General features: G+C 47.1%; 1 protein-coding gene across 4 annotated transcripts in view; it reads left to right on the forward strand.

Moving 5' to 3' along the window:
* The window catches only part of DNAJC13 (DnaJ heat shock protein family (Hsp40) member C13), a 1,694,551-nt gene that overhangs the window by 305,653 nt on the left and 1,375,134 nt on the right, over positions 1–13,764 (forward strand). The gene's annotated exons all lie outside the window — the stretch shown is intronic.

A 13,764-nucleotide genomic window follows, 5' to 3' on the forward strand; every position in this document is an offset into this window, starting at 1 on the left:
TCTTGCCCCACCGCTGCCGTGCAGCCGAGTTTCGACCGAGGGGTAGTAGTACAGCCTCAACAGTGGGCGCACCTGCGCTCTGGTAAACCTCTGCGCGTGCCACTAGTGCCAATCCAAGCCGGATGCAGCACCTCCAGTGCACGATAGCCGTTCCTCGGGGGGGTACAGGCCACCAGTCGCTCCTTGCGCCACCAAGCCCCCTGTAGTAGATAGGGAAAAGTCGTCGTTAGCAGTGATAGTACTTCTATAGCCACGTTGTAAGAGAGCAGGTCTGAAGTCCGCACCGCTGCGTGAAAGCGAAGACACAATTCATAAGTCCGTGGCAAAGAGACAGGGCAGTGTCCAGCTCTGCCTATGAGAGTGGCATACGAACATTGCAGCCCAAGCGTGGGTTAAGCCTAGTTCCAGCAGGTCACAGTCTCTTCCTGAAGGATATGCGGTGGAGAGCTTGTCTTTTGTGTGTGGGGACGGCAGAACAGAGTTTAGGAGCATAGCAGTAACGAAGGTTGGAGTCTTTTCTTATCTTATGTATTTTTTTTATTCTTCTCGAGCCTAATTTAGTTACTGCTTCAAACATAGTTTACAAGTGTTGTAGCAGACCGTGAAGTTGATGTGGCTTGTAGAGGGAGCCAGTAGAGGTTTTTGTGGGTAGTACATTCTGTCATCATCCTGAGGCCATTAATCATTCTTGCAGGAGAGTCTGATGTGATTACGGTATGCCAGAGAACAGTGTGTGGCCTCCCTCAGGATGAGATGAGAGCAGGGCTTACTCTTTGTCCAGAACTGTAGAACTTTAACATCAAGAAACAACACTTTATGTGAAAGAGTTCCCCTAAGAAGTCACCGAACAGAGATGAGTAGAGAAAATGTTAATCTTTTATTCCTGTTATGCTTTCACTAAATCCCTTTCCCTGGATTTGTGCATAAAATATAATTTCCCAGTTGAAATTATTAATTATGTTGTTTTCCTTGGTAAGAATTAAGACTGAGTTTGTCTTGCGGGCATTCGAACCTCTAGCCAGCAGATTAATATTGTTGAGATTTGTTAATGGCTTATTAAATTGTCACTGGGAACGTGCCTGTTCTCTTCATTATGTGTAAATACAAAGCTTTGGCAAAATAGAACTTATCCTGCGACTGTGTCCTGTGACTGTGTCGTGTAATGAGAAATATACCACCAGGCTATCATCCTGACCCCATCCATAAGGCGAGTGCAAATGAGAAAAACCCCAGTTCCTTAGTGTTTCCTTCTTGCGCAAACTTATCCTGGAAGTGTGACCTGTAACAGTAAGCAAATCCTGCAGATTAACATTGCTGGGTCATGGTTTTCCCAGCCGTCGATGGTTCATGTGAAACCTATCCCCAAACAGATTTGTGAAGACTTCAAATCTTAATTGAGAGCAAGAATTACTGCAGTGGAAAAAGGTACTAGCAGCATATTTTATTTGAGTCTGAAAGGAACAGTGCTTTATAAAATCGAATGCAGTACAGCTAGAAGAGGTATCCCAATCAATAGAGTACTTGCTTTTAATCTTTTGAACTGTATTTCGATTTGTGTATATATGTGTGTGCGTTCACTTGTCACTCTGCTTGAATAATTCCCCAATGAACTGGCATCTTCTCCCATGTCGCCTGTGCCTATGGGAGAAGATGCCAGTTCATTGGGGAATTATTCAAGCAGAGTGACAAGTGAACGCCGCTGCACAACCCACTGGGGTGGAACTTCGTTTTTCAAGGACAAGTCACTACAGCTCACATGTGTAAAGACTGGCACCACAAGTACCATCAGGCCACGGGCGTGGCCACGCCCACCTGGGCGTTTTTTCATTTATTTCCTGCAGAGTCCATTTCCTTTGATAAAGTGCTCCACGCACGAAACGCGTCAGGACAGGACTTAATTTTGCTGCAAGCTGTGTTTCCCCCACCCTTCCCTCGTGAATAAAATGTGGCAGAACATTTATCTTCTCGTGAAGCGTCCTTCTTAGCAGGCAACTTGTGTGTTTGAATATTGAGCGGACGGCCTGAGCCGCGAAGGAAGCGCCGGGGCTGGTCAGCCCTCCAGCAGAGACGCCAAATGTCGCCTGTGCCTATGGGAGAAGATGCCAGTTCATTGGGGAATTATTCAAGCAGAGTGACAAGTGAACGCCGCTGCACAACCCACTGGGGTGGAACTTCGTTTTTCAAGGACAAGTCACTACAGCTCACATGAGTAAACACTGGCACCACAAGTACCATCAGGCCACGGGCGTGGCCACGCCCACCTGGGCGTTTTTTCATTTATTTGAAAGGTGGTGCCGAAAATCGTCGTGCCTTTTCCTGCAGAGTCCATTTCCTTTGATAAAGTGCTCCACGCACGAAACGCGTCAGGACAGGACTTAATTTTGCTGCAAGCTGTGTTTCCCCCACCCTGCTTCCCTCGTGAATAAAATGTGGCAGAACATTTATCTTCTCGTGAAGCTTCCTTCTTAGCAGGCAACTTGTGTGTTTGAATATATATATATATATATATATCTATATCCGGGAGCAATCGGGGCCCCCGCCCGCCCTGACGTTGTGCAGTATTATGCCTCTGTTTACTTTGTACGCTTTTGTAAGCTGCCCGCGTCACTTTTTCCTCCTGTAATGCTCCGTTTGGTACCTTCTCCCGATTGTCATTTTAGCTTTCAGCTGACCGCTCCACTTTGTACGCTTTTGTAACCTGCACACGTTTGTTTTTCCGTTTGGTACCTGTGGCTCGCTCACCGCTCCTCTCTGCCGCCGTTCCTCCCTCACGTTTGCTTTGCTCATTGCTTACTTGGCGCCCTACCTCATCCACCGCTTCTCCCCGCCGCCGCTCCTAACTGCCTGCCCGCCGATCCTCACCGCCTGTCCCCCGCTCATGTCTGCTGCTCCTCCCCGCGCTGATTTCCGCCGCTCCTCGTCACTGCTCCTCCCAGGGCTGATCTCCGCCGCTCCTCCTCGCGCTGATTTCCGCCGCTCCTCGCGCTCGTGTACGCCGCTCCTGATGCAAGCATGCACTTTGCGGCCGGCGCTACTTTGAAGGGACTACTTTTTTTTTAACTTATATTTTTTAAATAACGTATTTATTTTGAATTTATATAGCCTATGTCCATCTGCACACCCTGAGGATTACAACGATGTATCGAGTGTGTGGATTGGCGCTATGGTTCCCGAGTTTACCCGCCTCAAAGCCTCAAAGTTCTTCCTTTATAATAGTTGTATAGATATAGATATATATATGCGTGTGTGTGTATGTATGTATATATGTGTATAGGTGGTGTGGTGGAGAGCAAAATAAACCATTAGCACTATTACTTCGGTTCGCCTCGTCTGTTATGCTGCGTGACTCCTGCAAGACGTCCTTCTGCCAGATATATATATATATATATATATATATATATATATATATATATATATATATATAATAAATGGGTATGTGTGTGGTTAAGTGGGTGTGAGCGGGTGTATGAAAGGTTGTGTAGAAGTGTAAATGTGTGTGTGAGTGGTTGTCTGAATGATGTCATTAGTAATGTCATAAGTGATGTGAGGTCATAAACAGTGCATTACAGGGTGTAAGTTATAGTTAGCACAGCGAACTATAACTGCTGAATTTCTCTGGTTTAGTACGAGTGAATTGTGAGCTTAACTATAACGTTCCTGTAACCATTATTCTTTATTAAATCACTTCTTTTTAGTATGTTTACAAAATGAAAAGCACAGCTAAAATGCCTAAAACCTAATGGGCCGGCAGCGTAGATGCAATAGGAAAAGGTGTATACCCAGCTTGCGCCTACACTTCAATGGCCGGCAGGGATAAAGGAAGTGGCCATTATACAAATGTTATCTAATATACCCAATGAAACAAACCCCCTCCCCCATTCCTTCTGTGTGTTTACATGAGTAAGAAGTGGGGCAATATAGTCAAACCCAATGTCCGTGGCAAACAAGTATGGTGTCTTTACGGGGTTAAGTAGTGGAGACATTTGAGCAAGAATCAGTTGGAGAAACAAGCTGCAGAAGTCATGGTCCATGAAACACCAGTGTTTCTCGATGAAGGGTCTGCTCCATTCTACCACAAATCTTAGTTGACAGGCTAAATAGTGCTGCAAAAGTGAAGCCACCACTACTATCACTTCATTAATAGCCGCAATCCTACCCAGCCAGGAAAGCGCCAGGTGTTCCCAATTGTGGAGACCAGCTCTAACTTATTTGGTTAAGAAGTTATGGTTTTGGGAGTCATATTTTCTGATTTTTTTTTTTTTTTTTGCATATTGACCTTGATCACAGAAGGGGATCCAAGGGTCTGGAGCTCAGTAACCAAGGCAGGGAGAGAGATCAAGGTATCTTTGATGATTAGAATCATGGCATCTGCATATAGGCTATTTACATGTTGTTCCCCACCGAAGGTGATGACAGAAGTATCCAAATTTGCCTTAATATGGTGGGCGAAGGGCTCCATATATAGGCAAATAAGAGAGGGGAAAGAGTGTTCGTGCCAAGTCAAACAGGGAAAGGTAAAGAAGAAAGCCCCTTAACCTACACCTGGTCTCTAGGAGAGCTGTAAATGCTCATATTCCAGACACAAAACCATTCTCCGAAACCAAAGCATTCTAAAGTCTGAAACCAATGGGGCCAGTGGACTATGTCAAACGCTTTTTCCACGTCCATCGAGAGGAGAAGGGCTTCGGCTTGCGTCTGGAACACTTTGTTGAGTAGCTGGTATGTGCACTGAGTCTGGTCACCGCATTATCGCCCCAGGACGAAGCCGGCTTGATCTGACCCGGCATTTAGGGATTGAGGTGGTGAGCCACAATACTAGTGAATGGTTTGTCACTGATGTTTAGGAGAGATACTGGTCTCTATGACCCACATAATGTTGGGATCTTATCCGGTTTGGGGATAACCGCAATAGATGCCTCTCATGTAAAGCCGGTAAGAGAGCCACTGGAGACAAAAGAATTGAAGAGTCTAGTAAGAATAGGGGCCAAATCTTGACAGAAGGTTTTTATAAAAGTTAGAGGGGAGCCCATCAGGGCCCGGGGCTTTGAAGAGTTTAAGGCGGGCAATGGCTGATAATACTTTCTCAATGCGCATAGGTTTATCTAAAAAAGCTACGTGCCGTAGAAGTGGAGTCTGAAGCCAGGAAGTAAGATATTCTGAAGGGTCTGTAGAGGGATCATTGGTTTGGCATAGAGAGATTTATAGAAGTTGTTAAGGCATACGCTATGTGCATACCAGAATAGACCTCCGTATTTGGGGAATGGCAGATACCCCGAATGGAGGTAAAGTTAACATTGGCCTGCAAATAGTGGGCAATCATTCATCAACACCGGTTGCTACCCAGGTAGTACTTGTTTTTTTAAATCGAGGCGTTTAGGGAGCAGACGAGAGCACTCTATCTTCCTCCACATCAGAGGAACCCCGGTGCATTTGTAAATTGCTTTGAACTCCACGATTGTACGTTCAACATTCTTCTCTTTTTCTTTCCGGAGTTGGCTTTCTGAAGCCGATATGGCTATGAATTCTCTACAGACTACCAGTTACAAAGTCTCTCATAGGTAGGCCAGCGTGACTTTACTGGTTTCATTTACCTGTATGTAATCACCAATCGACTTACGAATAGCTGCAACTGTTGAAGGTGACCTGAGTAATGAGTCCCTCAGGCGCCAACAAGAAGAGCATGTTTGTGTTGTGCCAATGTAGACATTTATAGATAAGGGTGTGTGATCAGAAAGTGAGCGAGGGGCAATGGAAGAGTCCGTGACAAGCGACTGGAGGGTGGAGGAAGCTAGGAAATACTCCATCCGAACGAAGTCTTGTGTCACTAAGTAAGACTTCTTTCAGGATGCTGTGCTCACCAGATGTCTTATCAGACTGCAATCTGCCATCCAGCGATGAACCTGTGGTGAGCTTTGGCCCGAGCGGTCAAGTTCATTGTCTTTGACTAAGTTCAGGTCACCCCCTATCAGTATGGCTGCATCTGGTTCTGGAGTAAAGTCGAGAAGGCAGTGAGAATAAATGCTTTTTGATGCTTGTTGGGGGGCATATATATTTGTTAAAGTATAATAGAAGGAACCAATTTGCAGTCGATATTCAAACAATCGTTTCATAGTTTCAGTGACCTAGGGAGACTATTTCACCCTGAAACCCTGAGAAGAACAGTAGAGCAATCCCTCCCTTATTTGAGGAACCCGAGGACCACAGCTGTTGCGGAAACCAGCGAGATTGCATGCGTTGTGTGACTTTAAGTAGTAAATGTGTTTCCTGTAGTAGGCAAATTTCGCTGCAGGAACGTTCCAGGAGGGAGAGGTAGGATTATGTAGGCCTTTGACATTAAGGCTACTAATGTTAAGAATTACACAACACAAGAAGGATGCTAAGGGTCTCAAGAAATCCTATAAGGATACTAAACACTCAATGGTAGTGTATAGAAGAGATAGTCCATAGGAGAGAGAGGAGAGTGTAAATATACCCATCAGCCCACCCATTGACGGAGCCTCGTCATCTGGGTTGGAAATTAGAAACTGGTATCCGTTAGCCACCTCATCAGATCTCTTTCGAGGAGTGCTAGTATCGGATCCTCCAGTGAGAAGGACAGCCAGTGGGTAGAATTAGTAGGCTGAAGGGAAATGTTGCAGTGCTCAAGATAGTGTGAAAAGTGAATGTGGTGATACTTAAAAATACCTGTTATGATGACAAAAAAGTACTTTATTGGGTGTGACCATCATAACGGCATGATTAAAAGCAGAGTGAAGATAGCTTGAAAGGAATTACTATCCGTCATAGATGTTTAATGGTCGACATGTTTCAGCCTTGACAGGCTTTCATCAGGACCTATGATGTGCACTACTGCAACAGTGATTAGTGATAATGATGTAGACCTACCGGTAAACTTTTTACTCTATGGTAGTCTCATATCGTTGTAACACAAACTCTCCTAAGGAAAAGAGAAAGAAAAAGATACACACAAAGCAGAACAGATGTCAGCATATTGGAAAACATCAAATGTGTGTAAACCAGTGTACCACGGTACGGTATGATTTAACTCACCCTTAAACGTTAAGGAGAAGACCTCACCTCGCCTGGTGCTCGCTCAGGGCAAAGAGGCCACGCTCTACACAAGGGAAAAAAACATGAAAGAATAACATGTATAAACCTCGCCAAAAAGTGCGATACTCGTGGTGTAACTCTATGTAGGCAATTGCTGCTGGCAGGATTGCAGCGAAGGCACTGAGATAGAGACAGAGATATGGCGCCTATGGTTGATGTGACTTGAGGGCGCTCGGATGTAATGAGAACAATTCTCATACAACTCTCTTCACAAATATGTACAATAAAAGTGTGGAAGAAAGGGACATTTCACCAACCTGTCCGTCGTTGCCTCGGTCTGTCATCTGAGCCGAGGGGAAGGTAGTGAGCATATCCGTTTGGGAGGGCTAAGACAACCTTTTGCAACCATTTTCTGTTCATCAAAGAACAAAAATGGGTTTTCTTTTTTTTTTTTTTTTTTAATTTTTGAAAACCTTTATTGGTGCAACAAGGAAAGGTACAAATAGTGGCCTACAACCCTCAGGCCGGCCACAAATACTGTTGAGCACAGGTGAATACAATACGTTGACGCAGTAGCATAGCAATAACAAAGAGCAAGCAGTCAGCGGTTACACTGTAGATCACGTGCTATCGCGCCTCAGGAGTAATGAAGGTTAATTTTAAGATTTTTTTTCATTGCAACTATTAGTGTCCAACTATTCTGTATCGATAAAATAAAACACAAACGAAAAAAAAACACAGGGTTCATGCAGACGTGAGACAGCAGTAGCGACAGAGGCATAGACAGCCCAGCTAACCAGTTATCAAACCCCCACCAGGCGGCACGGCGGCTAGATGGTAAGCAACAAAGATATCAGTCCCTAAGACCCCGACAGATATTCACCACCACCCGCCCGCCAGTAACATCGACACGAACCCAAAATAGGAGAAGGAAGAAATAAATTAAAAAGAGAAAACAAGGCACCATAGGAACAGAAAAAAACGAAAAACCCATCCCTCCACCCCACCCTACACGCATGCGAAGGCTACGGCCTACCCCCCCCAGCAGCGCGTCTGTCGCCCCATAAACCCGAAATATAGAGTAAGAATAGAAAAGAGAGAAAGAAAAAGATATAATGTCACCTTTGATATAGGGAGCAAGAAAAGAGAAATCCAATCTAAAACTCCCACGGAATACCTAACCCCGGAGGAGGGCCATTATTTCAGAGTCCCGGACTCCATTCCCCGCACAAAACCTACAACATATCAACAACGTCAGATCGATTACACAAGTCATTGCCATTAAGGTGGAGGGATACACAGGTAGAGCCCCTACGTACATCCAGACAGCGTCTCATCCCAAGTCCCCCCCTGCAATCAGCAACCAGTTCAAGACCACCACCAATAACAGTTGTCCCCGGACTCCCAGCCCACAAATACATCCCTCGAATTAGGAAGAGACAGAAATCAGGCACAACAATTGCGACCCGAAATAAAATAAACATGCCAAAGAATAGCAATTACAGTTTGAAATAGGGGGTTTCACAAATGTATCAACACCAACAGGTCGGCAAGCATTCCAGTCTGGGTCACAGTCAGTCGAACAGGCAAAATCAGCGAAAGAGAGCACTTCAGCCCTGGCCTGAACGTTGGAACCTTCCCAAGCATAGGCGCCTCCGTGAGCACACCGCAGTCAGAACAAAGGAACAAGATGGCCGCTCTCGATATAGAAGGAGCAGAGGGAGAGGAGATGATCGTTCCCAGTCACCGTCCACCACCATGTCCACCATGACAAGCGCTTTTCCCACAGCAGAACTGCACATACACCAGCATTGCAAAAAAGGCCGTGATAGCACTGGCAGAGGCAAAGTCTCAGGTGCCGTAGTGAGAGGAGACTTTGTAGCTACAGCGTCGTCAGTAAGGGAACCTTCAATACAGTAGCCAGGGACAGAACGTTCGACAGGCTCGTGCAGCAACATTGTATCCACCGCGGGTGGAATGAAAGGCAATAGGGGATCAGCCAGCCGCCGTCGCTCACAGTGAGAAACAGCTCCTTCAATCTTTCGCTCCAGCTCTTGGGTGTTCCGTTGCCATGTCGCCCTTAGATCTGCAAGGGCCATCAGGATGTCAGCACAGGTCAAGGCTTTCCCCAGCAGCGGCCGGTGGGCACTATGCAGCGACGCCACCGGAGCATCTACCAATTCGAGAGTAGGCAGGGCAGCAAGCATTGGGGATATGGGGACCTCCGCCTCACCGGTCCGGCAGACAGGCGCCATGATCGTCCCCGCGGTCAATCCACAGCGGAGGGGGGGGGGGCGACTCAATAATCAGCAGGGACAGCAGTTAGAGCCACCAAAGGCGACACAGCTCGTAATCCGGTACCTGTACAGTGTGAAGGCCCCCCGCGATCTCTGTAGGTGCGGGTGATACGCGGCGGAAGAGGCGCCCCAAGATGGAGGTCGCTCAGGGTGATGGCCGCACAACAAAGGAAGCGTCGCCACACCGCCCCAGCCTCGCGAGTACCCACTCCGCCGCCGAAGGCAGCCTCGCCGGTCTGCCCACCACTGCAGTCATCCACGGATCCTGAAACGGCGGCTCCGCCTCAGCCCGTCCCACCGAGCACGACCAGCGGCGCCCGGCGGCGGCGATCGGGGCAGAGTCCGGGGGCAGAGCCGGGAGTCCTCAAACCATCGAAATCCACCCCCAAAACAGCCGGCAGGGATATTGGCAGGACGCGGTCAGCATCCACGCGTTCGTGGCTTCATCTGCACGCGTTGTAGGTAAGAGGAGATATCAGGATTTTGTGAAAAGAACAGGCGGGTTGCGGAGCCGGGAGCTCACACGTCCGGTCCGTCCGCCATCTTGGCTCCTCCCCCCAAAAATGGGTTTTCAAACTCAAATGCGATACTGAAGGGTTAAATGATGAAATATCGTGGATCCAGCTCTGACACCATTGAACACATTGAAACATCATTTCACATCAGAGCACCCGGTAGCCACATGTGAAAATCTAGTATTTCACCTTTCGCTGAACTCCGTTCGGCCCTTGATAACTTGTTGACGGATACTTTTCCAACTTTTTTCTATCCCCAAGATGATGTCTGTCTCTGGAAGGACAAAACATTTCAGTTACGATATGTTCTCATCTAGAAACCGATACAGGCTTTGCTTATTAAACTCCAAAACCTGTTTGTCCGCCAAATACATGGTCTTAGGTACACAGATTGGCATCCGGTTTCCGGTCTTTACGAAACAACCAATCATCTTGAACCCTACCTGTCAAGAGTTTTTCAATCTGGTCCGCCTCAGTCTGACTCTCACCAGACGTAGCAGCAGTGTTTCTGGTGATTGTAATGAACCAACCATCGTCGGACATTTCCGGCAACACCCAAATAAGCGGCTCCTCTCTGGTCCGCAAAAGGTCGTCTTAGCCCGCCCAAACGGATATGCTCACTACCTTCCCCTCGGCTCAGATGACAGACCGAGGCAACGACGGACAGGTTGGTGATACATTATCCAGACTCTTCAAAACCTAGCTCAAGATCTCCTCCTTGTTGAGCTCCATAATAACGAATTTCCAACATGCGAGACATGCCTCTCGAGACACAGTTTTTATAAGCATTTGTGTCCCTTTCTTCCACACTTTTATTGTACATATTTGTGAAGAGAGTTGTATGAGAATTGTTCTCATTACATCCGAGCGCCCTCAAGTCACATCAACCAGAGGTGCCATATCTCTGTCTCTATCTCAGTGCCTTCGCTGCAATCCTGCCAGCAGCAATTGCCTACATTGAGTTACACCATGAGTATCGCACTTTTTGGCGAGGTTTATACATGTTATTCTTTCATGTTTTTTTCCCTTGTGTAGAGCGTGGCCTCTTTGCCCTGAGCGAGCGCCAGGCGAGGTGAGGTCTTATCCTTAACGTTTAAGGGTGAGTTAAATCATACCGTACTGTGGCACACTGGTTTACACACATTTGATGTTTTCCAATATGCTGACATCTGTTCTGCTTTGTGTGTATCTTTTTCTTTTTCTTTCTCTTTTCCTTAGGAGAGTTTGTGTTACAACGATATGAGACTACCATAGAGTAAAAAGTTTACCGGTAGGTCTACATCATTATCACTAATCACTGTTGCAGTAGTGCACATTATAGGTCCTGATGAAAGGCTGTCAAGGCTGAAACATGTCGACCATTAAACCTATATGACGGATAGTAATTCCTTTCATGCTATCCTCACTCTGCTTTTAATCATGCCGTTATGATGGTCACACCCAATAAAGTAGTTTTTTGTCATCATAACAGGTATTTTTAAGTATCACCACATTCACTTTTCAAACTATCTTGAGCACTGCAACTTTTCCCTTCAGCCTACTAATTCTACCCATTGGCTGTCCTTCTCACTGGAGGATCCGATACTAGCACTCCTCGAAAGAGATCTGATGAGGTGGCTAACGGATACCAGTTTCTAATTTCCAACCCAGATGACGAGGCTCCGCCAATGGTTGGGCTGATGGGTATATTTACACACTCCTCTCTCTCCTTTGGACTATCTCTTCTATACACTACCATTGAGTGTTTAGTATCCTTATAGGATTTCTTGAGACCCTTAGCATCCTTCTTGTGTTGTGTAATTGTTGAGTTGGGGGACAGGATGCAAGCTGGTCTATAAACATCACTTCCCCTCGGACCCCCTCCACATTTTTTTCTTTGTACTAATGTGAAGAGCCAAGACCATTGTTTAAGCGGGCATAAGGGCAAAAGCAGTGCTAAGTGGAGGAAGTGTACTTGTGTAGTGTGAAGCCAATAGCAAACATTACTACCGAACCAAATTTACCTTATACTCACACTGAGACTGAAGGAATAACAATCCCCAAAACAATGAAAGAGAAAGAACATCAAACAAAGAGGAACACATAAGAAATGTCCAAGCAGATTGGCAAGCCACATTTGCGGGTGGTCCAGTGGATGGAAGCAGATCTTCAGTTAGTAGAAACTCTCTGGCCTCTCACTCTCAATTCACATGCAGCATCATGAGGAGTGCTGGGTAGTTAATGCAAGTGTCTATAGGGATCAGCAACCAACATTGTCAAAAAGAATTACCACCGGTGTCAGATGCAAGTTAGGCTAGGGCATTTTGTAGCTCTTGTGCGTGCTCGCTTGGGCCAGGGCGTGGGTGTCTCTTGGATGTCCGAGCAACAGTGGATGCGCCATCATCTGAGAGGTGTAAGAGTCGACCTCCCCAGCGAAAAATCAGTCTTAAAATATGACCCTATCCATAAGATACGTCTTTAGAACATAGGAAATCAGTGATTGGCTTACATTTCTTTCGCCATTGAAGGGTAGTAAAGGAAATGTCCCTGAAGAGGCCTGCTGTGTAACCTCTGAAGCTGACAAGCTGTATCTCTCTAGCAGCTGTTAGGATGTCTTCCTTGATTTGGAAGATATGAACACAGGCTAGGATGTCCACCGATGTCCTGTTCCTGGGCTGGCCCACTTGATTTGCCCAATCAAGGCAAAGTTTCATATTTTCATCCCAACCTAGAATAGAGCGAGATAGGGCTGTGTATATTCTCATGTCTGTGCCCTCAACCCCAATTGGAATGCCTCGGAGGCTTATGCTATTCCAACAAGATCTATTTTCAAGATCGTCCATGTGGGCTCTAAGATAATCTTGTTGTTTGAGGAGGCATATGATTTCTTGACGTAGGATCTCATCATCTTCTCCTTTCGAAGTCTCATTAACATCCAGTGCGGCTCCATGGTCACTAAGTGCAGTCAAATCTTGGTGTATTTCCCGTAGGTCGCGTGAGAGATCATCTTTAAAAATCTGGATGGCAGCTTTGAGAAAGTTAGAGAGAAGGCAAGAAGCCATGGGTCACCAGGGCTTGATCTTCATCCAAGTAGCACTCCTGGTCAGAGGGCGTAGAAGGCTGAGAGGCAGGTGTTTTTTTTTTTTTTTTAGATGAGGCCAGTTTGGGGCAGGTGAGCAGATCTTTGATAGCATGATCATGTTTGCCCCTAGAGGAGATCATCTTAAATGGCTGAACTCTGAAACAGCGCTCCCGACCTGAAATCGCCGTGACTCGCTCCTCTCCCTCGAGCTGAGTGGTCGCTCCCGGTGTCCCTGGCGACATTCGGTATCGTTGTGCTGCCTGCGCTGTTTATTCTGCCTATTTTCATTGCCTGCCATTTGCCTGCTTGCCGCTTTGCGTTTAATGCACTTTTGACTGTTCACTGTGACTTTGACGCTGTTTGCGCGTTGTGCCCCAAGCGCTTTGCTGTGCTGACCCCCACGCTGCCATTTTGAGTGTTGTTGTCGTTCCCTGGAGCCCGCCCCGCCTCCCAGCTGAGACGCCCTCGCCCCTCCCCCTCCACCATCCATATATGACAGTAGTTCCCGCGTGCAGCGTCCACGCGCAGCGACCGCGCCCAATCCGCGCCCAATCCGCGCCCAATCCGCGCCGAAGGTGCGCCAAAGGTAAGCCCGTCTACGCCCGTCCGCGCCTGGACCGCGCCCAGCGCCAGACCCCCTGCCCCTCACGCTGCCCAGCCCTCCGCATTACCTACGATGCCGCCACCCTCCTAGCCCTTAACCCCGGTCGCGCCCCCAACTGCGTCCAAGCCGCTCCTGGACAAACCCATGGACCTTTCTCATGCAACTCCTGCAAATTCAGCGGCACCGACAACATCTCCGCTACGACCACACCACAGACTCCCGACCCCAACCACCTAC

The sequence above is a fragment of the Lissotriton vulgaris genome, chromosome 10 (assembly GCF_964263255.1).
Source record: "Lissotriton vulgaris chromosome 10, aLisVul1.2, whole genome shotgun sequence".
Lineage (NCBI taxonomy): Eukaryota > Metazoa > Chordata > Amphibia > Caudata > Salamandridae > Lissotriton > Lissotriton vulgaris.